Genomic DNA, 26116 nt, shown 5'->3' with positions numbered 1-26116 from the left:
TTCATGACCAATTTCCAACAGTTCACTCCTGTTTCGTTGAAGGGGTACTATTCTACTTGATCTGCACAAAACTCCTTCTTCAACACTGAGTTCATCTCTGACTTTATGGAATGCACCTAAACCACCCTCAAATGTCCAATTTGTCCCATTACTCTGCACTAATTCCTTCGCCTTGTTTAATTGGAAATCTTTCACTCCCTCCTCTTTCCAGTCAGCTTCCAAAATGTTGTACGAAACACTTCTCCCTCTAATTCCTCATCAAAGTTATTCTCTTCCTTTACTTAACAACTCTCATACGTAGACAAGAAATATGCCATGACATTGTCCTTACCTGAAATATGCTGTAGCACAAATTGGTGTCTTTGCAGAGCAGTGACCAACCTGAGAATTCTTCTAGACACACCATCTAACCCTCTGTTGTTGAAAATAATTACAAGTGGCGTGTGATCAGTGTACACTGTGAAATCCCTGCCCCATAGAAACGTTTTGAATTTTTAATGGACCATAACATGCACAGAGCCTCTTTTTTATGAGAGAGTATTTATTTTCTGGACCTTTTAAATATCCAGATGCAAACACTATAACTTTTTCCTTGCCCTCCTGTACTTGCAGTAAAACAGCTCCCAAACCAGTATTACTTGCATCAATATGTACACAAGTTTCACATGTGGTTTCAAAGTTGCTCTGTACCAGAGCATTTATAATACAATCGCAATCATTAATGTAATCAAATTCCTCCTGACACTCTTTAGACCACACTAACGGGATATCTTTCTTACACAGTTCCTCCATCATGACCACCATATGTTGGGCAGGGGAAACTTATCAACTACTACACACTTGTCCAGACACACAAATCAACACACAAACTGACACTGCCTTTCCCTTTACCTACTATCACAACTGGGGAAACTCATTCCAAAGACTCCACTTTCACTATTACATCTTGTTCTAGTAATTTCTTGATTTCCTTTGCCACTTCTCATCTGAGTGGTATGGGGACATATCTGAGTTTAGCTGTAACTGGTAAAGAATTCCTCTTCAGTGTGATTCTGTGATCGAAACCCTTTAAACACCCTATTTGCTCATCAACCACTTCCAGAAACTTGTCTTCCGGCCTGATGATATCCCTGGAAATGGCAGTCACATGTCCCAGAACTCTGGGATCAATAATAATTCCCATCTTTGCTTGCTGAAATCAGCCCAGTAAATTAACCCCTCTCTTTGAGACAAATACACTGGCAATTACTTTTGGGTCGTGCCAGCACAATTCTGTCTTGAAGTACTCTGCAAATTCAATGGGTATGCCTCCATAGGCCCTAGCCTTCACTTGCGAAACCAGTACAGACTGTCCCCTGTAATACTCTTTCCATACTTTAAGATCTATTATCGAAAGGTCAGACCAAGGGTCCATTAGCATTTCAACAGGATTATTGCCAACAAGAGTAAAGGCATGTGGGTGTGCCACTTTCTACTCTTGCTGCCCACCTCACTTACTGACTAGGTTACTCCTTCATCTCGTACTACATCACCATCTTCACCAATTTCACTCTCGCGTCTCCCAGACATTTCTTTGAACATGCCTTCTGTGATGTTTCTATGGCACTTGGCGAATTACCTTTTTTGTTACACTTTAGTGATGCCACAGAAAGGGTTGAGCAATCCACTGCACTACCATATTGTAAAAGCTTCCACACCTAAAACATTTTCTCCCCTTTGATAGGCCTCCATTTCCATCCTTGGTTTTGACATGCTCATCCCCCTTGTTACCTCTGTACTTAGGTACCACAGCCTTTCTACTGGCAACATTTTGGCAGCCTATGTTAATAGTATTAACGGTTTATAGTCATAATGTCGAAAAAAAAATGTCGACAGACAAAAATGTCGAAAAAAAAATGTCGAAAATAATAATGTCGACATCCTATACTTATAATGTAAAAAGACATTTTTTCGAAAAAAAAATGTCGACATTTTTTTTTGTTGACATTATGACTATAAACCCTTAAAACTATCAACACCTCACCCAACACCCCCCTGCCACCCCCCCCCACACCCCCCAACCACCCTTTCACCCCTCATACTCAACACATACCAATTATTTATTTATTTATTTATTCAATAAATAAATAACCTAAAAAAGGATCATTTACTATGGGGGGGGTCCCCCCAACCCCCCCTCACCCAACACCCCCCTGCCACCCCCCCACACCCCCCCAACCACCCTTTCACCCCTCATACTCAACACATAACAATTATATATTTATTTATTTAGTCAATAATTAAATAAATAAAAATAGTATTTACTATGGGGGGGTCCCCCCCCCAACCCCCCTCACCCAACACCCCCCTGCCACCCCCCCACACCCCCCAACCACCCCTCATACTCAACACATCATATATATATATATTTATTTATTTATTCATACAATAAATTAAATTTCGAAAAAATATAGAAAAATGTCAACATTTTTGTTTGTCGACATTATTGTTTTTCGACATTAATTTGTCGACATTTTGACTGTCGACATTATTGATGTCGACATTATGACTGCACACCAGTATTAACATAATGTGTGGGTCGTTTCATATCCAGTTCTTTTACACAGGCCATTATATGTTCTAATTGGAACAGGGAGGGCTTCCTATCAACACATTTAAATAATTGCAATCATGGTATGCAAACATATTTACCTTTGTCTCACTAATAACCAAAGCATAACATTGAGAAGCACACTCGAGCTGAGCAGTGTTCAACCAGCTTGTTTTCTTTAGCTGTTTGTCTTATTTTATATGCTGGTTTTTTAGAAAGTTTTTTGTACATATTTAATTGAAAGGGACATTTTAGGGTCCAGGAACAGTTACTATTTGACTTTTACAACTGGAGATACTATGTGACAGGAACAACTGGAGATACTAGAAGAAATTCCCATCTTCAACCTTTCAGGTACTTCGTTGTCCAAAGAATAAACATCACTGCTAGCCAAGGCACTATCTTTTGTTCCCACTAACCATACAGACTGGTTAAGTTGGACTTGGAACTTTCCAACTTCTTCAGGACGATCAGAAGAAAAGTTTATTTTAAGGACAAAGAGTGCCCAACACAGCAAGAAGACTCAGGACTCAGAACCAAATCCAACTTCAACCCCAGAGACAATGAAATACCTCCATCTATTGTGTCATTCGAGAAATGTATTTAGCAGGAGATAAAAAAAATATGCAAGAAAACCCACAACAACTAAGACACAACTTGACCACAGGAGAACGGAAGGCCCTTAAAACTCTTGCAGAAAATAAATCCTTGGTGATAAAAGCAGCAGACAAGGGAGAAGGCATTGTCGTCCAGAGTACTAACCAATATAAAGAAATCGTCATGGCCCTCCTCAATGAAGAAGGCAACTACAAAAAACTTTAGAAAGATCCTTCAGCTTAAATAAAAATTAAAATACAAGAAATGACGAGGTTTGCTTTGGAGCATAATTGGATTTGTGATAAAGAAGAGACTTTCTTGAACACTTCAGAGGGCAGAACACCTGCATTCTATTCCCTCTCCAAACTGCACAAAAACAGCATAATCCCCCGGGGAGACCCATCGTCTCGGGGTGTGGTTCTATTTGGAACCAATTGGCAAGTTCATTGATAATTTTCTCAAAACCCCTTAGCCAGCTAGTTAAATTCGAACACCAGCCTTTCAACCAAGAGGAAGACCAGTTGGTCACAATGGATATCAAAAGCCTCTATATGAGTATCCTTCAAGATGCAGCAGTAGAATGCATAAGACACCATCTTACGCATCACATGACTCAGAGGAGGGTCCCTACCAACTTCATTGCAGACTATTGGACCTAGCTCTAACCAACAACGTTTTCTCATTTGATGATGTCTTCTACCTCCAAACCTGTGGCACGGCCATGGGGGCAGTCTTCACACCCAGCATGGCAATCATCTTCATGGCAGAATACAAACACAGCCATGTACTTAACACCTCAAACCCGTTCCTTGACAATATCCTGCTATGGCACCGGTACATAGATGATAACATTTTCATCTGGAAAGGGCAAAGTGACACCCTGGAGAACTTTTTTAATGGGATCAACTTACAAACCCAGGAGATCAAGTTCACCATGAGCAACAGCAACTAGGAGATACATTTCTTGGACCTCACCATCAGACCAAGAAATAATTAGTTGGAATGAACTATATTTAAGAAAGACACAGACAGGAACCCTGTCCTACATTACAGAAGCAACCACCCCATAAATGTATGAGACAACCTTCCCTACGGGCAATTTTTAAGGATCCGTAGAAACTGTACTGAGGTGGAACAATTTAAGACACATGCGATGGGTCTGCAGAATAAACTTGCATCCAGAGGATACCCCACGAACCTGCTCAAGTAAGCAAAAAAGAGGGCATGCTTTACACCGAGAGAATCGTTACTCTCACCCAAACCACACAACAGTATCAATGAAGATGTCATGGCTGTGTCTCCACGTTTGGACCTACTACCACTAAACTGAAGGGACTCACAAAGAAGTTCTGGCCCCTGGTACAACTAAGCCTGCCAGGAGAGCCCACACATAGAATGGCACTAAAGCGATCCAAAAATCTTAAAGATATGCTTACACATTCCAGAACAGGGAAGAAAACCACAAGACCAGCCATGTGAAAAATTAGGGAGATCCGAGGCCATCATCCTTGTGGGACCTGCGCTGATTGCAGACAGACCAAAAAATGAACTCATTTCTTGTAGACAGCAAAGATGTCAGCTGAGACACTTCTCCAATTGTGAATCATTGAATGTCATTTATGTCACCGAAGGCCCTTGTAACCTTCGCTATGTGGGCCACACGTCAAGACCAATCAATAAAAGAATTGGAGTACACAGGTCTAGAATCTGCTGTAGAACACACACAGCTCCTTTAGTATCACACTTCCTTGAATTTCAGCATGTCCCAGACGACTTTGTGTGGTGGGAGGTAGACAAATTGCTGGATACTACAGAAGCCACAAGCGCTCTTAATTATAAAGACTCATGGTGGATTTTTAAGCTTAAATCCACCACCAAGGGGCTTAATGAGGCACAGCCAACTGGTCCATACACATGCTTATGGGAGGATCCCCGTTCCTGTATGCCCCTCCGTGCCTGTTGTTTTCCCCTAGTTACTAGTTACTCACCCCTAACCCCGGCTTCTACTTCCTACTGATCTGGCATCTGGGTGAGTCTGCGCCATCACATCCAGCCTCCTTACCCCACCTCCCCCCTTCTTGCTTGCCTTCTGCCATCCTACTAGGGCATACTCAGTACGGTCCATGCCCGCTCATTCATATGCCAACAGGGTGGCTCCTTACCATTACGATGCCACCTTTAGTGCATCATGCCCATTTTTTCTGTCTGCGATGGGTCTGTACACATGACGCGCCAGCCTGCTTGGAGCCACTTATGTCCGTTCCCATGACTACGGAACGCAGACGGCTCCGTGCATGCACTCCACACGTGTACACTTCTCTTCCGAGGATGCATAGTACTTAGAGCCACGCAGATCCAGTCCTCCTCTTGCCACACACAGCAGCGGCTTCACTTTCCACTGCATCCTGAGACCTGAGCACACTTTACGACAACACCATTCAAGATATGAGATTTGTCTCTCAGAGTGAACGTGCAGGGTAACAGGCTTTACTGTGGTCCACTGCATGTTAGCCACTATCTCATTATACATCCCCTATTGCCTTTAGGAGCCTGCTTCATTCATCCTCCTTCTCCCACCTGACCATCACGGATGCCTTGTCTATATTTATGCATCTGGCTCTCCACTGTAGCAGGTAACCAAGATCCCGCTTGATCTATTCTTTATGTCTGTTTTAATCCAGCATGCCTTGAGACATACATTCCCTGTTTCCCTTGTCCAGCAGTTGCCTCCTCCACATATATAGTTGGGGATACTCCATTTATCCTATCCATTCAGTTCTAAACAAGCTACCCTCCCATCCCAGAGGGAGCACACCCAGGGATACGCATTCAAGGTCAGTGCGGCATTGGATGTGTGCAAACCATACGCAATTTGATAAGGTTTTATCCTCTGTTTTTGAGTATACATGTATTCACTGCTATGTACCCCAGCGTACCACAGTACATTCGACTAATTGACCCCCTTTTATATGCCCCTCATTTAGGGAGACCTTTACCTGACCCTAGAAGAATGCTTCTATCTTTTCAAGCCGAAACATCACTGGACACCGCACCTCCGGTGCCCTTAAAGTCCCTGCAAAGAACATTAACCCTTGATTTAAAATCCAGACGTCGACCTACTAATAGGTCACCCTTCTGCCTAGCATTGGTAGACCTTTTTAAGGTGTTCACTAACGAGTGTGACACCCCACACAGCCCTTGGAACTTTAAATACGTGTACGACTTTGCATCACTATCAGGGCTCTGTTTTGCTTCTAACCCCAGTTCTGTCCCAATTTTTAAGATTGTGTTTGCTCTGTATCATCACTGTATGTTCAAACAATGAAAAAATCTGCTACGTACAAGTCTAATTTATGTACAGAGTGAAGTCGCTAATCACCTGTTGGTGAAATATTCATCTATTGTATTTCTATTGCTTATGACTTTTGTGTTGTTTTGTTTGCACATTGTATTTTGTTGTAGTCACATAGTATCTGTTCCTGGACCCTAAAAAGTCCCTATCAATTGAATATGTACAGAAATATTTCTAAAAAAACCCAGCAGCTAAATAATTATAACTCCACGCATATAGGAAAGTAAAAAATATAAAATAAGATCAGCAGCTAAATAATAAAAGCTGGTTGAACAATGCTCAGCTCGGGTGAGCTTCTCAATGTTAAGCTTTGGTTATTAGTGAGGCAAAAATGTTCTTGTCTCAGTGATACACTACAAAGGTAAATATGTTTGCATGAAATGGTTGCAATTATTTAAATTTGTTGGTAGGACGCCCTCCTTGTTCCAATCAATTTCCAACCCATAGTCCTAGCAGCTCTAGGGCCGTCCCTTCAGTTCTATGCACTTAGCAATGTCCAACACTTCATCGAGTGATGGATCATCCTTAGTCCATATCTCCTCTCTTATTTTATTCTCCCTGATACTGAGCATGAATTGATCTCTGTCTTTCATCATATGCTGTAACAATTTTACAACTATTGGCTAATTTACGTAATGCAGTAATACATATCTCCACCGATCCTCCTTCTATTTGATCCTTGGTGGAAAAATGGTATCTCTGTAGCACTATGCTGACCTTTTTTCAAAATGTCTATCCATCGTTTTGATAATAGCAACAAAGGCATTAGGTATGTCTGCTGATTCCCGAGCACCACCAGCTGCAATATTTAAATCAGCCAATTTTTATAAAATGTGCCAGCCTTTAAAACCCAGACTATGCATACGCAAACTCTGCGTCTTTCAATACTAAAATTGAGTCCATGTACAGCCATCAAATAGTCCATAAAATCTTCTCTCCAGACCTCCCACTGGTTTGGGTAAAAAGTGAATGGGAATCACACTCATAGTCCTTAATGCAACAATTCACAAGTGAATATAAATGTACATTTATGGTGGCTATTCCCAATTTAATCCCCAAAAACATATAAATGCAAGGGAACAAATATATAGTAGGTCTTCCTGCTAAATTCTGCATAGAGTTGAAGAACGTGAGGAAATTAGCATTAAAAAGCACATTCACAGCAGTGCGAGCAGAGTAAAGCTCACAACAGTTTGCAATATTGGAGGTACCAAATAGGGAGTCAGCTGTATGTCCAGAGCAGAATCACAGTCAGGGGAAAAAGTAACAGCGTTGCAGAGTACTAATATAATAAGCAGGGATGCAGCGCACAACAAAAGTACAGTACTATAAATATCCGGGCAGCTGGAGTTCGCCGCTCCGTCAAGATCCCTGATGCCTGATTATGTTCCATCTTTCATAACTTGCCAGCAATTCAAGTGAACCTTTATGATCACTGCCGCGGCCCAGAGTTGTAACAAAGGACCGCACTATATATTCAAATAGGTACCAAACAAATTCCTATACAAATATACACCTCCTACTCCACTAATAGGAAAAACAGTATATATCACAAAAATAAGGAGTAAGATGATACAGTTTATCTACTCACCCCCCTTCTCCTTAAATGGGACCCTCTGATAGATTTCTGGCACTGCACGTCTTGAAAAAATAGACTGCGTGCAACACTTTAACTTTCAAACAACATTTATTGTTTATTCAAAATTCTTCGAGTAAAACATAAAATGCTACCCTCACCTAACACAGTGTAATTACTAACACTAAAACCATAGTATCTAAAACTTAGGCCTCACATAATACACATACCCAAGACACAAACGATATCACATGAAAATAAAAAAAAAACTAAATGTGTCGTTAAAAAACATATAATCCCAACATGTTTCTGTTCTTCAAAGCCTCTTTCGGGCGAACATTCTTCACGGGATAAATTAAAACATCCACTATTCTCCTCAACACTGTGTTGAAAGGGTAGTTTCAGGCAAACAGAGCCTTAAACTGGTGACTCTCCAAAGCACGTCTGTAAATGACCAGTATGCTAATCTCTCGCCAATGAGAAACCAAAAACTTCACAGGGCTTCACAGTCCGCCGAGATATTGCAACACCTCCACACAAGTAGAGATGTCCACTGAAAGGAACACAGGAGGGTACTCCCTGATATCGCAAACAGGACCGGATCGCAAAAAATTCCACAGCAATTCACAGTGCCAATCTTTAATAGAGCGTGCACAATTCCTACATGGAACAAGTTGCTGGCACAATTCCTACATGGAACAAGTTGCTGGCGTGCCGTGGAACAACAAATGGCCATGACGAACCATTGATTCCTATGAAATCCACCAGCTTTCAGCAACTGGTAAAAGCTGTGCAGACTGCATAAGAACCCATGTAAATGCCTTCCACTATACCACCATACACATAGATGGCAGGGGAATTTACAATTGTACTTCAGAAACCTGGGGCCTCCCAAAACACCATGCATTGTTTGAACTTTGTAGTGCAAACAGTAAAATTGCAGGTAGAGGACTGCTAACGCACAGATGTTAATTCTCTATGGAATTAGCAGAGGGAAGAGAATGCTCCCTTCCCACCAAACTCTAGACATGTTAGGTGCCCTGAGTAAAATCTGATCGGCAGAGGAACTCATTAATCTCTCTCGTTATTTCATTGACATAGTTACCCAGTGACCTCGGCAGATTTAAATGGGATTTGGGAGAGTTTATGTGTTGCTTCTCTTTGACCATTCAAAACAACTTCATCCATTACTCTTAAAAACATGCACTATGTAACAAGAAGTGCACACTGGATATCAGGGTTTTCCTAAAGAACATCTTAATTAAGATATTTGGTTTAGCTAGCCCTGAGGGAGCAGAGAATCGCTTTACAGGCAATGTTTTCTTGTACAGGATGTCGGGTTAGTGTGTTGGAAAGGCGAGGGCAGGACAAAATCAAGTCAGTGTATAACTTTCTTTAGTTAACAGTACAAAAGTTATGGCTGCTCGTGACTGCTTCTAGTGTGCAGTGACGTGGAGAGTGCAGGTATGCTGTCTTCCCTCAACATGCATTTCCTGTCCCCAAACTCATCCTCTTGACGCTGCACTGTGGGGATGACCTGCCATTAGGGATTAAGCAGCAGGATTGAAAACCAAAAGAAGCCTGCACTTAAGGTGTTGTTCTTAGAATATGGCGTATCGAGCCAAGATTACAGAATCCAGGATAAGGTGGTGGGGAGGGAGTGAGGGAACATGTTTTTGGAGTGCTAGCAGTACTGGAAACATTAAGAGGGGAATGGGTGGTATTGTTCTCAACCCCTCCCATAATTTTCCCATGACTTTGGTACCAATATACATCCTCACTGTGACTTTAAATCACTTTCATTATGCTTTTGGCAATTATATGTCACTGAAATTAATTCTCTAATGCTGGTGTCCATAAACAAATACATTGGCCTTGCACCGGGATTCAACCCCAACTTGCCCTGATCCCTCTCCTGCATGCACCTCATATATATTACACGGCCCGCGGTAGCATGCGCGTAGTTATGGTTAAGTTGCTAAACTCATATGAACAGCACTTTTTTGGAGGCTTATAACTTGGCTCTCCTTTGAGGAATCCTCACCAAACTTTTCAAAAAAAGTATATGGCCGGCTCTGAATTTTTTCCCCAAGTTGAGTGAGGTTTCGTGCGGGGGGCGGGCAAAGTTACAGGGGGGTCCCACATTTTTTTTTTCATAGACTGGATGGGGAAAACGTTTGCGCACGGATACAGCCCAAACAGCTGGACAGATTTTCACCAAAGTTGCGGCAGGAGCGGGGCCTTGGGTGAGAAAGCGTGCTTTTGGTGGAAATCCAACCAGTACTTTTGTTGCAAAATACTGAAATGTACGGCCCAAAAAATGTGTGATATCTGGGTTCGATCCGCTGACCCATTTCCCTGTTCGCTCCACGGACCGAAGTGTCATTGGCCTGCGGTACTCCGTGATGTTGGAAAACATTGGACGCGGCCGGGGGTGGCTGGAGGGAAGCGTGGTGTGCGTCAACATTTTTGGGAAACGCCGCCATGGTGTATCGGAGGACAGTGCAGTGGCAAAAGGGTCTGGAAAATGTACCGTACGGCATGTGTTGGTAGCAAGAAGGGAGGGAACGGGTGGGGGAGTGAGAAGTGGTTCATGTGACATATGTAGGTAGGTGGAAGAAGACGGAGGAGTGCCTGCAGTTTTCCCGTGTACTGCGTCAATTCGCAGGTAGCTAGACAGGTGAGTACTTTGTGTGGTAATTGGATGCAGGTGCCATAACCGCAGGATAGCTTCTGCCGCAACCTGGTTGCGGAAACCTCTTTCCGTGGTGAGTGGTGGCAGGTCAATTTTAGAAAGGCAATCAATTGCACATGACATAGGTTGGGTGGGAGTGCGGGTGGCTGTGCTATGCGTATGGAATGCGGCAGTTGGGCACATGGTGGCATGCATGGGTGAAGGAATTTGCGTTGGGTTTGTGGAAGGATTATGCTATTGGGTGTATGGGCGAAGGCCGCAGACTGCAAGGCATGCACTGAAGAACGTAGGGTTTTAGCATACTCACTGCAGTAACGCAAGTGTGGGTCTACATCTGGTACAGGGTGGTGCTTGCATAGTGCGCTGTGTGCACATTGGTTGCAGTAGGCCAGTGTTACAAACTAATTGTGGGTAGTTTGGCAGTGGCACAATAGTTTGGGCATGGAAGTAGGTACGGTCATAGTATGTGAATGAAAGTGCACAGGGGTGCAGGAGAGAGTGATTTCTTTCTACATTATGGTAACTGGTGCAATTTGTTGCTGCATAGTTCCATGGCAGTGCGCAGATTCTGTAGTAGTGGTGATGGTAGTGCTTTGTATGTGAATAGTCTAAGATGGTGACATGGTGAAATGGATGGTGCCATTATGTAGCAGAGAGAGTGTTGAAGGCCTAGACTGTTGGGTGCATGGCCAAAGGCCGTAGGCTGTAGGCCATGCACTGAAGAGGCTAGGACTTTAGCACACACACAGCAGTAATGCATTTTTGATTCTGCATCAGTTAGAGGGTGGTGACTTGTAAAGAACAGGTGTGGAGCACATTTCAGACGCAATGCAGCAGGAGAAGTGAGCTGCCATGCGTGCATGTTTGGTTTTGCTGGTGAGGACACTGTTACAACATGGTAAAGTTTTTGATGTGTACTTGGCGATGGTGCTGTGAAAAGTCATGCAGTGTGGGCACTGGGTGCTGGGTTTGCATACTGTTAGTATGGAAGATGATATGGTAGAAGTGCACCTTCATTGTGCTTGGTTACTATGCTGTGTGCTGAATTGTTGAAGTAGGGCCAATGTTGTGAAAAGTTGTGGTTAGGTTGGTAGTGACACAATATTTTGTGAATGGGTGTGGGTAGGGGTGGTGGAGGCTGTGGTATGTTTGTGGAGTCTGCTAATAGCGACCTGTTTTCGTGAATGGGTGCAGAGCAGAGGGTTCAGTATGTGATTGGTGGATGCGTGTGTAGGTTGGGTAGGAGTGCTGGTGGCAGTGGTGTGTATGTGGATTGGTGTAGTTGGTTATATGGTGAAATGCATGGTGGCATTACATTATGGTTAGTTTGGCAGTGGCACAATAGTTTGGGAATGGAAGTGGGGACGGTCATAGTATGTGCTTGAAAGTGCACAGTGGTGCAGGAGAGAGTGTTTTCTTTCTACATTATGGTAACTGGTGCAATTTGTTGCTGCATAGTTCCATGGCAGTGCAACATAGTTCATTGGCAAATGTGTGGCCTCTGTTGGTACTGTAGATGTGGAGGTCGTGCATTTTGGAGGACTACATTTGGGGCACATGTCATGCTCACATTTTCTCGCTTACCTAAAGAAGTTGATGACAGCTGTGATGCATATATTTCCTACTACAAAGGGGATTTTTTCATCGATGACACCAAGAGGACAATGGGAGCATGACAGTGTCATTTGTCCACAGCCAGAGGTTGGAGTTTGTTGGATAAATAGAAGCATGTGCGAGTTTATGTGCAGTGCTGGAATGTTCTGCACCGACTATGAAAGCATTAATAACCAGCAAGATTTCCAGTGGTTCCAAGGAAATGGCATTTTTTTTACTTCTATTGGCAATACTGTTGTGTTTGCCACTCTGCACGAAGCGTTGCAGAGAATCCTGTTGAAATGTAAGATAAGCATTCATCTTCAGTCCAGAAAAATGGCAGGAGGACAAGCAAACAGACAGTGAGCAAAAGAGAGAAAAACAAGAAAAAATGTTTTTATGAATGCACGTACATAACAAAAATACAACAAAAAGTAATAAAAATATAAGTGTTTTTAGAGACAATCCTAAAGACACAATCCCCACCCCCGTTTTACATTCCCCCCATACCCTCTGAACCCTGTCCCTCTCCAGTTCCTAGCACAGTAATGCCGCAGATTCCGCGGGGCTTCGAGGATTAGACATGGCACATCCGGCTGTTTTTAGGATGGCAGCTATAGCATTGGCACTGTGGAGGCTAAACCATTGGTCAATGTGGTTGCTGGTTGTGGTGTGTACACAAACACTGTGACAAAACATCTGTGCAGATAAATGTAGGAGGATATGGTGAAAGTGTGCAAGGTAAGGGGCATGCATCCTGTTTGTATGCATGCACTGCACGCACTTGCTTAACGTTGCTAATATACATTCCCTGCTGCTTTTGTGGGATGCCTTTTCCAACATTTGTAGTACATGCATTACAATGGGAAGACCATATTGTGAAGTGTACAAGGTACATGGCAGGCATCATGTTATCATGAATGCAGTGTGTGCATCATACGATATGATGTGCTATGGTATTTTGTGCCATTTGTATCACGCCTACATACAAGTGTGTGAAGGCGTGCCGACGAAAGGGAGGCAGAACAGAGGTCACACAGAGACATTGATTCCTCTAGGCCAGCTAACATTGAGAGTGCGCAAGTGAATGGGAAGAGGGAGGGCAAAGTGCAGTACATGGGAACAATAAAAAGTAGAAATACATGCAACTACGGCCGTAGTTGGCAAGTGCAAGGATAAGTGTGGTGGCTGGATTATTAGGGTTCTAGAAAACAGTCTCCAAGTGCGGAGTTTGGCAGAAAGCCAGGTGCTTTCAGAGTCTACAATGCTTCTCCTCAAGGTTCAGGGAGACAGAGAGCGTGTTCCACAGGGAGGCCCCATCAGAAGAAACATATTTACCACCATCTGGTTGCGAGTAGAAGCAACTGACCCGGAGGGAGTAGGAGGCGGATCAAGGAAGAGCTGGAGCAAGCAGATATTTAGGAAGTGAGAGTGCAAGGTATTGAGGTACTGGTTAATACTAATTATAGATACAGCTAGTGAGATGTCTATCAAAATTAAAGCAGATCTCTTGGCTATGGAAGTAGAAATTAAGAAACTGGTTCCCCTCGAAACTTTCCAACGAAGATTATAAGATATTCTGAAAGAGATGGAAGACTTTAAGGAATACACAACAAGAGAAAGAATCAAAAGGATGAAAAAGGAATTACCAGATTTTTCACATGAAAAGGATTTTAAATATACTCAGGAAGGGTATGACCCCTTTAAAAACCAAAATGAAGACGGTAGTTGCACTTATTCCTTCATGCGCCAGTTTTAGTTAAATGAAAAAAAGAAGAGACTCCACTCAATTGGAATGTAGTAATTGTGAATTTGTATTATTTAGAACGAGTGCCCTTTGTGATAACACGTGTTTCAACGGTCTGCGCTGTCTTTCTCAAATCAGGGCTAATTTTTAATACAAGAATGCAAACAAAAATCAATGTTTAAATTCAACAGAAAAATAGTGACCAATTGTAGCACGGACAAATTATGTCAAATGTAACACCGACAGAAAAAAGAGGAGGGGGGAGGTTTGTTAAGGAGGATCATTCAGGGAAAACAGTGAGTCATTAAGTATCAAAATAAATTGAAAAAACATCCGTTATTGCATCAAATGTCCACATGAAAACATTTTGAAAATAAACAGAACGGGGTGGAGGACGGGAAGGGGAGAATAGAGACAAGAGAAAAAAGGAAAAGAGAAAAAAAACATCATGAGTTCAATTATCTCTTAGCATTCAGTTGAAAAAGTTTTTTATAAAAAAAGAGCTAATTATGTCTTACCCACTGGTATTGGATGTAAATATTGAACATGGCTTGTCAGCATAGCAAAAATGTAAATTCACGGGTTAAATCCCAGCCTGTTAAATAAAATAATATGTATAATATTCTAAAAGTACATTTATTTTTAAGTTTATAGTGGAGCGGCATTTGTAAATGAATTGATCCTACAAGTTCGTGAGATGACAGATGCACTTAGGGGATAACACCCTCTAGTTATAATACATGTGCCGTGAAAAGAGTCTGTGCGATGAGTCCTGATCCCTATCTTACTGTCTCATAATGTATCGTGGTCAAATTTGAGCGGGTTCACTTCGCATGCACTACAGGTAAAAACTTGCTTAAGTCCGTGTCTCACCTCTGCAGTCAAAAATACGAGCTCCGTACAATTCCGTCCGCGTTCACAGAAAAAGCCAAAATGGTGGCTTTAAGTAGTTGTTACTGAGGTTGTCTAGGCAACCAAAGAGGTCCTTTTTCTATTTCTAATATGAGCGCCATCTTTTGGGCTCCGAAAGAAAACAGTGTTACTCATGGTTGCATGAGCCCATACATAAGTAAATGTCCAGTATCTACAATTTTGTTCTAGCGGAATTGGATGTTGTGAAAATGAATCTCCCCGGGAGGGGCAAGAAGAGCAGTTATGGTTCGCTAACTACTATATGGCTACGGTCAAGAGACAGATACATACATGAATGATGTACATGATTGAAGTCAGATAATTAGAAAGTTAATAATCAGTTATGTTAATATTAAGTTCTGTATCACATAACAAATAATGTATAAAGAGATTCGCCATGCTAACTCCCATGTCTTCACTCTTATAAATACGTGATCTATCGTCATAAAGACTGGAGGCAATGGTCTAATAAACGTATGCAAATGGTTAACTGCCATACTAGCCAATGGGATTAATTACCAAAACACTAAGGGGGTAATTCATAGAATTTAGCGCGCAAGTGGCGCACACGGCTGGCGCACAGTGTGCGCGTGCGAATCTCTGCTCCTGCCGCGTGCGCTAAAATCCATTTCCACGCACAGCGTATTCATGGATTTTAGCTACCAAAACCAGCCGTGGCGCACAGTGGCGCAGCGACCCTGCAGCAGCGCCAGTTACGCCCCCAAGAACGCCCCTCGTGCAGGGAAAAGCAATCAAAATCCCCAATCCAGTGCAAAGGGCTGCGCTAACCCTGTACCAGCACGGCAAGCGGGGTACGTGTATTACTGGGGTTCGCGGGAAGTCTCACACGCGATTTCAGCAGGGTACGTGTATTTCAGGGTTCTGCGGGAAGTTTTACAGGCAATTGGCCTGGGTACGTGTATTTCAGGGTTGCGCGGGAAGTTTCACACGCGATTTCAGCAGGATACGTGTATTTCAGGGGTGCGCGGGAAGTTTTACACGCGATTTCAGCAGGGTACGTGTATTTCAGGGGTTCGCGTGAAGTCTCACACGCGATTTCAGCAGGGTACATGTATTTCAGGGGTGTGCGGGAAGTTTTACACGCGATTGGCCTGGGTACGTGTATTTCAGGGGTTCCCATGAAGTCTCACACGCGATTTCAGCAGGGTACGTGTATTTCAGGGGTGTGCGGGAAGTTTTACACGCGATTGGCCTGGGTACGTGTATTTCAGGGGTGCGCGGGAAGTTTCACACGCAATTTCAGCAGGGTACGTGTATTTCAGGGGTGCGCGGGAAGTTTTACACGCGATTTCAGCAGGGTACGTGTATTTCAGGGGTTCGCGTGAAGTCTCACACGTGATTTCAGCAGGGTACGTGTATTTCAGGGGTGTGCGGGAAGTTTTACACGCGATAGGCCTCGGTACGTGTATTTCAGGGGTGTACGGGAAATTTTACACACGATTGGCCTGGGTACGTGTATTTCAGGGGTGCGTGGGAAGTTTCACATGCTTTTTCTGCAGGTTACGTGTATTTCAGGGGTGCGCGGGAAGTTTTACACGCGATTTTGCTGTCAGAGCAGGGAACGCATATTTCGGGGGTGCGCGGGGAGTCCTACACGTGAATTGGCAGTGTGGGTCCTCCCAGGTGTCCCCTCTACCCCCTCCACGGCCCCTGCAGGCAGCCCACACCACAGGGGACTACCCTGCACCCCTGGTCATGTCCCCCAGCACCCCCACCCCCCAGCAGTGAGGGGCACCTGCCAGCAGGCCCCCCACTCATGTCCCCCAGCCCCCCACACACCCAGCATTGACAGGCACCTGCCAGCAGGCCCCGACATATGTCACCCAGCGCCTCCATCCCCCCAGCATTGACAGGCACCTGCCAGCAGGCCCCGACACATGTCCCCCAGCCCCCCCACCCCCCAGCATTGACAGACACCTGCCAGCAGGCCCCGACACATGTCCCCCAGCCCCCCCACCCCCCCAGCATTGACAGGCACCTGCCTGCAGGCCCCGACACATGTCCCCCAGCCAACACGTCATCACAATCTAGATCCCTGGCTCTTATGGCCACCCAAATCCCACCCCACGCCACCCCAGTCCAAACACCCAACCAAGCTTTACATCCACTCCAAATTGAAATCCCCATTACATGAAAGATCACAAATAAGCAGTATGCGCATGAGTACAAGTCTGTCAGACCCACACAATGGCAACACATGACTGAGAAAACCCACATTGTGACATGCATGAAACCAATGAGAGAAGACCACACATCGCAGTAAGAAACAAAAATGTATTCAAGTCAAAATGAAGGAAATGAAATCAAAACACACAATAATGCCAATAATAACCAAAATGCAGCATGTCCCAAAAAATGATAAATAAATAAAATGCGAATCCAAATTAATCCAAATGAAAATGTGTCCAAAGTCACCGTCCAAGAAAGCAAATCCAAAGGGAAAGAAAAGCGTAACATCCATTGCTCCATGGTGAAGTTAAAAAAAAGATGAAGGAGAAAAATCCACTGTAAAACTATGTACAAATAGCAAATCCAGGGTCCATGAACCCAACGACATAAATGAAACCTACAATGAAAACTACCTAATTACTAACTATATACAAAAATGTGGGGCATAGTCCATGCGCCCCAAATGAAAGAAAAAAGAAATTAAACTTAACACTAATGAACTATAAACAATGGTGGCGGGCAAGTCCAACGGCTCACTTGTTGATGTCATGGGCCAGGGCATCATCGAACTCCTGTTCAATGTCTTGGAGGCGGGCCTGTTCTCTGGCCCGAGGTCTCGCAGGGATAACGCCATGTCCATCTCCAACTCCCTGCAAATTCCCTCGAGGCACTCAACCCGCCTCAGCGCCCTGCGCATGGAGTTCTCCGCCCTGACCATTGTGAGCCGTGCCTCCTACGCCCGCCACCGCTCTGCACCTATCTGCTGGCCCAACCGCTGCCACACGGAAGACACTCCCATTCCAGGGTCCTCCTGCCCTCCGGCCGATGCCTGCCCCTGTGATGTAGATGGCCCCGAGCCATGATGCCTCCCACGTTGAGCCTGCCGCTGCCTCCGACGCAACTGCCTCTGCCAGCACAACGGCATCCAGGCTGATGGAATCCACCAACGCCGTTGTGCACGTGCCCTGCCTGATGATGCCGGCACATCCTCCATCTGCTGGGGTCCAGTTGCTGTGGTGTCCACCCCTGCTGGACCTCCGACTCCCGACTGTGGCAGGGATGGGATCCCCACCGAGCTGGCTGCGTTGGTCAGGGCAGGTCCACAGGGGGCCCTGGTGGCATCTGGGCCGGAAGACGGCATGGAGAACGACTGGCGCATAGTCTCCACAGAGGAGGAGAGGGCTGCCAGAGTGGCCGACACATGTACAAAACCCCCGACCATGGACACTCCCAACTGGGCCACGTTGGCACGCTGCTCTTCGTGATGACGTGCGTGCTCCCCCCGGGAAGCACGCACGTCTTCATGAATGTCACGCGTGCGCAACGTGACACCAATCAGGACCTTCTCCATACGGCCAGGGGTCCCCTCATCCACAGGTAGAGGAGTGTCAGATGACATGGACATCCCCCCTACCTGCGGACGGGCCTGGGATGGGGCATCCCTGCTGGTGCATGGTGGTGCAGTTACAGTGTCAGGGACAGTGACATGCACAGGTCCCTCCACAGCGACCTGTGCTGCCTCCTGTCCCTGCCCCTGGACTGCACCACTTGCACCAGTGGTACCACCCCCACCAGGCCCCATGTGTGGCTCAGTAGCGGCCTCCTCCTCCTCTGTGGAAACCACCAACCTGGATGGCTCCACACCGTCTTCAGCCATTGCAAACCCCTGTGGGGGCTCACTCACCCCTTCCGCTGCAGCCTTAGTGGCAGACGCAGCACCAGTCCCCTCACTCCCGGACAATGGTAAATTATGGGAGGGTGACTGGGCCTTGCGTCGCCGGCCGGTGGGGGCATCCCCGCCGGTTTGCTCCACAGCGCCATCTCCGCCCTCTTCATCACTTGCCGCTGTGTAGAGGGAGACATAGAACACAAGCATCAGGGTACTGTAAAATGGTCCCCTAGACAGGAAGCAATAGCAGATGAGTGGCACAGTCAAACATCACTTCCATCATGTCCCTCCACAACACATGGGTCAGTGCAGGCAAAACACATGCAGTAACAGGCATGGCGCATGCAATGAACATTAGCATACATGTCCAAGGGACTCTTGAAACATACAATGCTGGTTTGAAACTCACATGCATCATGGGTCATGCCTATCACATGCACACACTTCACCGTAGTTTCATCCATCTGGCCTTGTACACCCCAGACACAGTGGATACAAGGATGAGTAGGCTGCATCAGTGAATCTGAACATTGTCACAGACATGTGTCATTCATCCATGGCATTTACAAGTCACAGACATGCAAGTCAGACACACAGACATGAACAATATACATGGCCATGACCGCAGCACCCATCTCTCATGCCCCATCCATGTCCAATAACATAGACAGACATGCATTAATGTGTGCATTCCGCATGCTGCTCCGCATGTTGCATTGTAACACGTGCACCTACCATGTGGTTCACACATTACTGGTCTCACATGCATGACCATGATGTCCCAGCACACACACATATGTACATGGCCTATGTCAGACATACAGGCAAGTATCAGACAACCAGCACCCTGCAACATGCCCTGTCTCACACAGCAATGCTTGGCCACTTACTGCTCAACTCCAGATGGATCTGCCTCTGAAGGATCTGGGTGTGGAGCGCTGGGGCTACGCGTTCCAGGACCCTCATCTGGATGTACTCATGCTGTCCTGGCCCCCCTCCATGAGGCGCCGGGCCTTTACGAGGGTCCTGGACCTCAAGTCCTCCCAGCGCTTCTTGACTTGCTTGATGTTGCGGGTTGCCACCCCCTGCGCGTTGATGGCAACCACAAAGTCGTCCCAGATCCTATCCCGTCCTTCCTTGTTGGCGCGTGATGTTCCGAAGAGGGCATCATAATGCCCCAGGACATGCTGCACCAGGACACCAACTTCCTTCTGACTGAAGCTGGTGGCCCTCTGCCCCTCTGGCTGGGGGTCGCCAGTGGTCTCAGATGGTGTTTGCCCCGACATGGCGACCCCCGAGGCAGGCGTGGGTGGGCAACTGGGTCCTGGGGCTGGGCTGTGGAGCGATGGTATCCCAGTCGGGAGTCATCTGTTCCAGCAGGGGTGGACACAGCAACTGGACCCCTGCAGATGGCTGATGTGCAGGCACCAAATAGCAGGGCACGTGGGCAGCAGGCAGTCGGGCAGCAGCAGATGGCAGGTGGGAGGCTGCTCGGGGCTCTCAGGGGCAGGAAAATGGCCTTCAGGGCAGGAGCGTGGTCTTCCGTGTGTTTTCGGGGTGGCCAGCTTGATATGGAGTGATTTGGCACGTGAAAAAATTGCACGTCAGCATGTAATTCGAGGAAAGGCCCTTAGCGCGTAAGCGCGTCAGCACACTTACGCGATTTCATTGGACCAAAGGCCCTAAGTGCGTAAGTGCGTCTGTAACGTATCGCGCACGGGCGTTGCCCTTTCGCGTGTAAAACTTCCCGCGAACCCCAGGAATACACGTACCCAGGCCAATCGCGTGTGAAACTTCCTGCGCACCCATGAAATACACGTACCCTGCTGAAATCGCGTGTGTAACTTCCCGCGAACCCCTGAAATACACGTACCCAGGCCAATCGTGTGTGAAACTTCCCGCGCACCCCTGAAATACACGTACCCAGGCCAATCGTGTGTGAAACTTCCCGTGCACCCCTGAAATACACGTACCCAGGCCAATTGCGTGTGAAACTTCCTGCGCACCCCTGAAATACACGTACCCAGGCCAATCGCGTGTGAAACTTCCCACGCACCCCTGAAATACACGTACCCCACTCAGTATATGCGTGCTTTTTATTTGTGCACACTTTTGTAATGCGCAGGGACGCTACCGCCTGCCTTTGTGTGGCGGACGTGTTTAGGCCTGTGCGTGTCTTTGCCCGTGCGCGGGTTTGCCTTATTTGATTCCATGAATACGTGTGGTTCGTGTGCGTGTGGGCGTTCCGTGTACTTCCCAGCAGTACTTCCCCCGTTACATCTTCTTTTTCACGCATTATTCCCCATTCCGCATGTTACGCACCCTGTTCCGCCTACTTTTGTTGTGTGCGCTGCGCTATGTGCGCTTTCACTGTGTGCTTAGCACACGCTGTTTGGAGACGTGTGCGCCAGCGTGCGCCATGCACAGATTTGGCTCACAACCAGTGGGAAAGTAGCTCAGCGCCTTCCTTGAATCGCTTGCACCTTGTCATCCTGGTAATCACGAGATTATCACGAGATTACCAGGATGACAAGGTGTATACATTTCAAGATAAATACAAACAACTTAGCAAACCACTATCCAGAGAAAGTACTCCAACTTCATCACCGGGCAGTTCGGGTGCGGATTCAGAAGGCGATCAGGACAATGAAATAGACAAAGAAACAGAAACAGAAAACCAATCGAACACAGGATTAGGCTTCCTGAATCAAATTAGGAGATATAAAAAAGCCAATCGCACTGCATACCAAAAACAAGTACGTTTTTTACTACCACCTCAAACGAACCAACAACAACCAGTCAGAGGAGAAGGGGGAAACGTGGGAGTGGTAGATTCAGGGAATCCTGACGCACTAGAAGATTCCAGAAGACTGACAAGAGCTGCAGCGAGAGAGGCAGCGAAAAAAATGAAGTAAATAATCTTGTTTTGAATCTATCTAACTGGACCTTGACAACAGAAGAAGTTTCCCTACTGAACAAAGGCCTTTCTTTTGCCCCGACAATGCATTACAACACTACGGACGTTCATATAGATCTGTTTAAAATGGTTTGCCACTCAAGTGACCAATACTTACCAAAAGAAAGAAGTACCGATAAGCCAAAGTGAACTCACAATAGAAGATCTTGAGTGCATCCATTTACTCACATCTTTGGAAAATGACACAGAAATACCTATACATGAAACTCTACAGGAATTATGCATACAACAGAGTAGTCTTGCACCTAAAGAAATGAAGAACAGATCGAGATTTACACCTCAGCTAACGCCAGATAACTTAATAGATGTATTTTACAAAACTATGACCAAGGATCTCAATGATGCCCTTGACACAACAAAACCTAACAGGACATCTAAAACTAAATACAAATTTGACAACTTGTCACAAACAGAAAGGAAAGCCCTCCAAGGATTGCAACAAGATTTCAATTTAACGATCAAGCCAGCTGACAAAGGTGGCAAAATTGTGGTGATGAACCGTGAAGATTACATTACAATGGCTTACAACCACTTAACAACACCACTGTGTTATGTCAAATTAGCATCAAATCCGAAATCTGATATTGTTCAAGAACTTACCGAAGCAATTACAGGTTGGCACCGTCAAGGACTCCTAACAGATGAGGAAAAACAAGTACTAATAACCAAACATCCAACACTACCGACCATCTATTTTTTGCCTAAAGTTTATAAACCTTTTGAGCAAATTCCAGAAGGGCGACCTATCCTTAGTGGAATAGGCTGGGCTACTATTAACATGGCTGAATACATTGACAATATTCTTAGGCCAATAGTAAACACAACAAAGTCATTCCTGAAAGACACTACAGCAATTATTAACAAATTAATAGGAGTTGATTGGCAACCCGGATACATCCTAGCCACGTGGGATGTCACAGCACTGTGCACATCAATTAAGCATGACACAGCATTGGAAGCCATAGACAACGCTTTCTCTCAAGAAACAGCATCAAGCTACCAATCAATTCAAATGCTCAAGGAAATGCTACTTTTGACTTTGCAGAATAATGTTTTTTTGTTTTCTTCAATAGAGAATACTATAGACAGACTTGTGGAGTGGCTATGGGTGTAAAATATGCCCCGGCTCTTGCCAACCTGGTAATGGCCATGTACGAAGATCAATACATCTATGCAGACCCCAATTTCGGAGACAATGTTGTTTTATGGAACTGATATATAGATGACGTTTTTCTCATCTGGAAGGGGAATGACGACCAATTCCAAGCATTTCAACAACGAGCGAACCAAAACACCCTGTGAATCTAATTTACTGGAACATCAAGCACATCGGAGGTCAAATTTTTAGATTTAACAATCTACATAAAAGATAATGAACTAATGACCAAAACTTATAGAAAACCAACAGAGGCAAACTCTACCTTGTTTGCGACAAGCTGCCATTACAATCCTGTGATCAAAAATATCCCGAAAGGGGAATTCATTAGAGCTCGAAGGAACTGTACGGCAAAAGCAGCCTTTGATGAAGAATGTGACCTGATCTTAACTAGATTTTTAGCCAGAGGATATGCCATGAAGAATATCACCAAAGCAAGAGCTCAAACAAGGAAACTTAAAAGAGAGAACACACTGACTTCCAGAAAGCCAACTCAAAGTCAGCCAGAAAGAATTAGATTTATCACAACCTTTTGTGCCAACAATGATGTAATAAGGAAGATCCTTAAAAAGAATTGGGAACTTTTAAAATTGGATCCACGTATTCAGAATTACATTGAAGAAAGTCCTTCAGTAAAATTTAAAAGAGCAAGAGCAAGAATTCTTAGCCCTTTTACCAGAAGAAAAATGTACAGTGACAACCTCATGGTTACCCCAAAAACCTGCAGGCTTTCGAAAATGTAGCTCATGCACCATGTGCCAATATGCAATGGGTTACACAGAGATATTTGAAGACTCTTTTGGCACCAAGTTCAAAATTACTGACTTTATAAATTGCAAAACAAAATTTGTGATTTACGCAATAATATGCCAATGTAAAAAAATGTACATTGGAAGTACTATTAGAGAAATGAGAACCAGAATCAGGGAACATATGTCCAGCATTGGAAGCCAGAACGTGAATTTACCATTGGCATCCCACTGGCAAAAAGAACACCAAATTAGCAATAAAAAAGACATCACATATTTGGGTCTAAAAAGAGTTACACTTGGACCAAGAGGTGGAGACCTACAGAGAAAATTGAGACAAGAAGAAGCAAAACTAATATGCCATTTCCGAACAGTAGAAAAAGGCTTGAACTCTGACAATGAGATGTCCTCCTTTTTATGAAGTACTTAAATTAGGTTATGTCAAAGATGTGGTGCCTGTATTCAACTGTAAATTCAGTATACAATTTACTTACCCTGCATGTTACTGAACAGCTCCAAAAATACCCAGATTTGATTTTAGAACATAACCAATAATGATAAGAATGGGTGGTTTCCAGGTTTACTCAGCTATTAATAGCTACTTAACATTTAGTGTTTTGGTAATTAATCCCATTGGCTAGTATGGCAGTTAACCATTTGCATAGGTTTATTAGACCATTGCCTCCGGTCCTCATGACGATAGATCACGTATTTATAAGAGTGAAGACATGGGAGTTAACATGGCGAATCTCTTTATACATTATTTGTTATGTGATACAGAACTTAATATTAACATAACTGATTATTAACTTTCTAATTATCTGACTTCAATCATGTACATCATTCATGTATGTATCTGTCTCTTGACCATAGCCATACAGTAGTTAGCGAACCATAACTGCTCTTCTTGCCCCTCCCGGGGAGATTCATTTTCACAACATCCAATTCCGCTAGAACGAAATTGTAGATACTGGACATTTACTTATGTATGGGCTCACGCAACCATGAGTAACACTGTCTTCTTTCGGAGCCCAAAGGATGGCGCTCATATTAGAAATAGAAAAAGAACCTATTTGGTTGCCTAGACAACCTCAGTAACAACTACTTAAAGCCACCATTTTGGCTTTTTCTGTGAACGCGGACGGAATTGTACAGAGCTCGTATTTTTGACTGCAGAGAGGTGAGACACGGACTTAAGCAACTTTTTACCTGTAGTGCATGCAAAGTGAACCCGTTCAAATTTGACCACGATACATTATGAGAAAATAAGATAGGGATCAGGACTCATCGCGCAGCCTCTTTTCACGGCACATGTATTATAACTAGAGGGTGTTACACAAACGTGTAGTATCAATTAATTTACAAATGCCGCTCCACTATAAACTTAAAAATAAATGTACTTTTCGAATATTATACATATTATTTTATTTAACAGGCTGGGATTTAACCCATGAATTTACATTTTTGCTATGCTGACAAGCCACGTTCAATATTTACAACCAATACCATTGGGTAAGACATAATTAGCTCTTTTTTTATAAAAAACTTTGTCAACTGAATGCTAAGAGATAATTGAACTCATGATGTTTTTTTTCCCTTTTCCTTTTTTCTCTTGTCTCTATTCTCCCCTCCCTGTCCTCCACCCCGTTCTGTTTATTTTCAAAATGTTTTCATGTGGACATTTGATGTTTTTTCAATTTATTTTGATACTTAATGACTCACTGTTTTCCCTGAATGATCCTGCTTAACAAACCCCCCCTCCTCTTTTTTCTGTCGGTGTTACATTTGACATAATTTGTCCGTGCTACAATTGGTCACTATTTTTCAGTTGAATTTAAACATTGATTTTTGTTTGCATTCTTGTATTAAAAATTAGCCCTGATTTGAGAAAGACGGCGCAGACCGTTGAAACACGTGTTATCACAAAGGGAACTTGTTCTAAATAATACAAATTCACAATTACTACATTCCAATTGAGTGGAGTCTCTTCTTTTTTTCATTTAACTAAAACTGGCGCATGAAGGAATAAGTGCAACTACCGTCTTCATTTTTAGCTTTTAAAACGGAGTAGAGGAACCATATTTTTCTCTGTTGTTGCACAATCCATGCGACAATCACTATACCAAGGGCGCTGAGGTCCTCTGTTAAGAGTGTCCATTAAAAAGGTTCCCCACAGCTTTTTGTATACCCTTTATAAACCAGACAGTCTAGTTCCAAAAGCAACGTAAAGTTCATTTTGGGAATACTTCCTATTCATCAGGATCCTCTGGTGATGAGAGTACTACTTACCCAAGAGCCCAGAGGAGTAGCAAC

The sequence above is a fragment of the Ambystoma mexicanum genome, chromosome 2q, assembly GCF_040938575.1.
Source record: "Ambystoma mexicanum isolate Mex_15411 chromosome 2q, UKY_AmexF1_1, whole genome shotgun sequence".
NCBI classification, from domain to species: Eukaryota; Metazoa; Chordata; class Amphibia; order Caudata; family Ambystomatidae; genus Ambystoma; species Ambystoma mexicanum.
The sequence above is the reverse complement of the archived record's forward strand: the minus strand, read 5'-3'. Positions refer to the sequence as shown.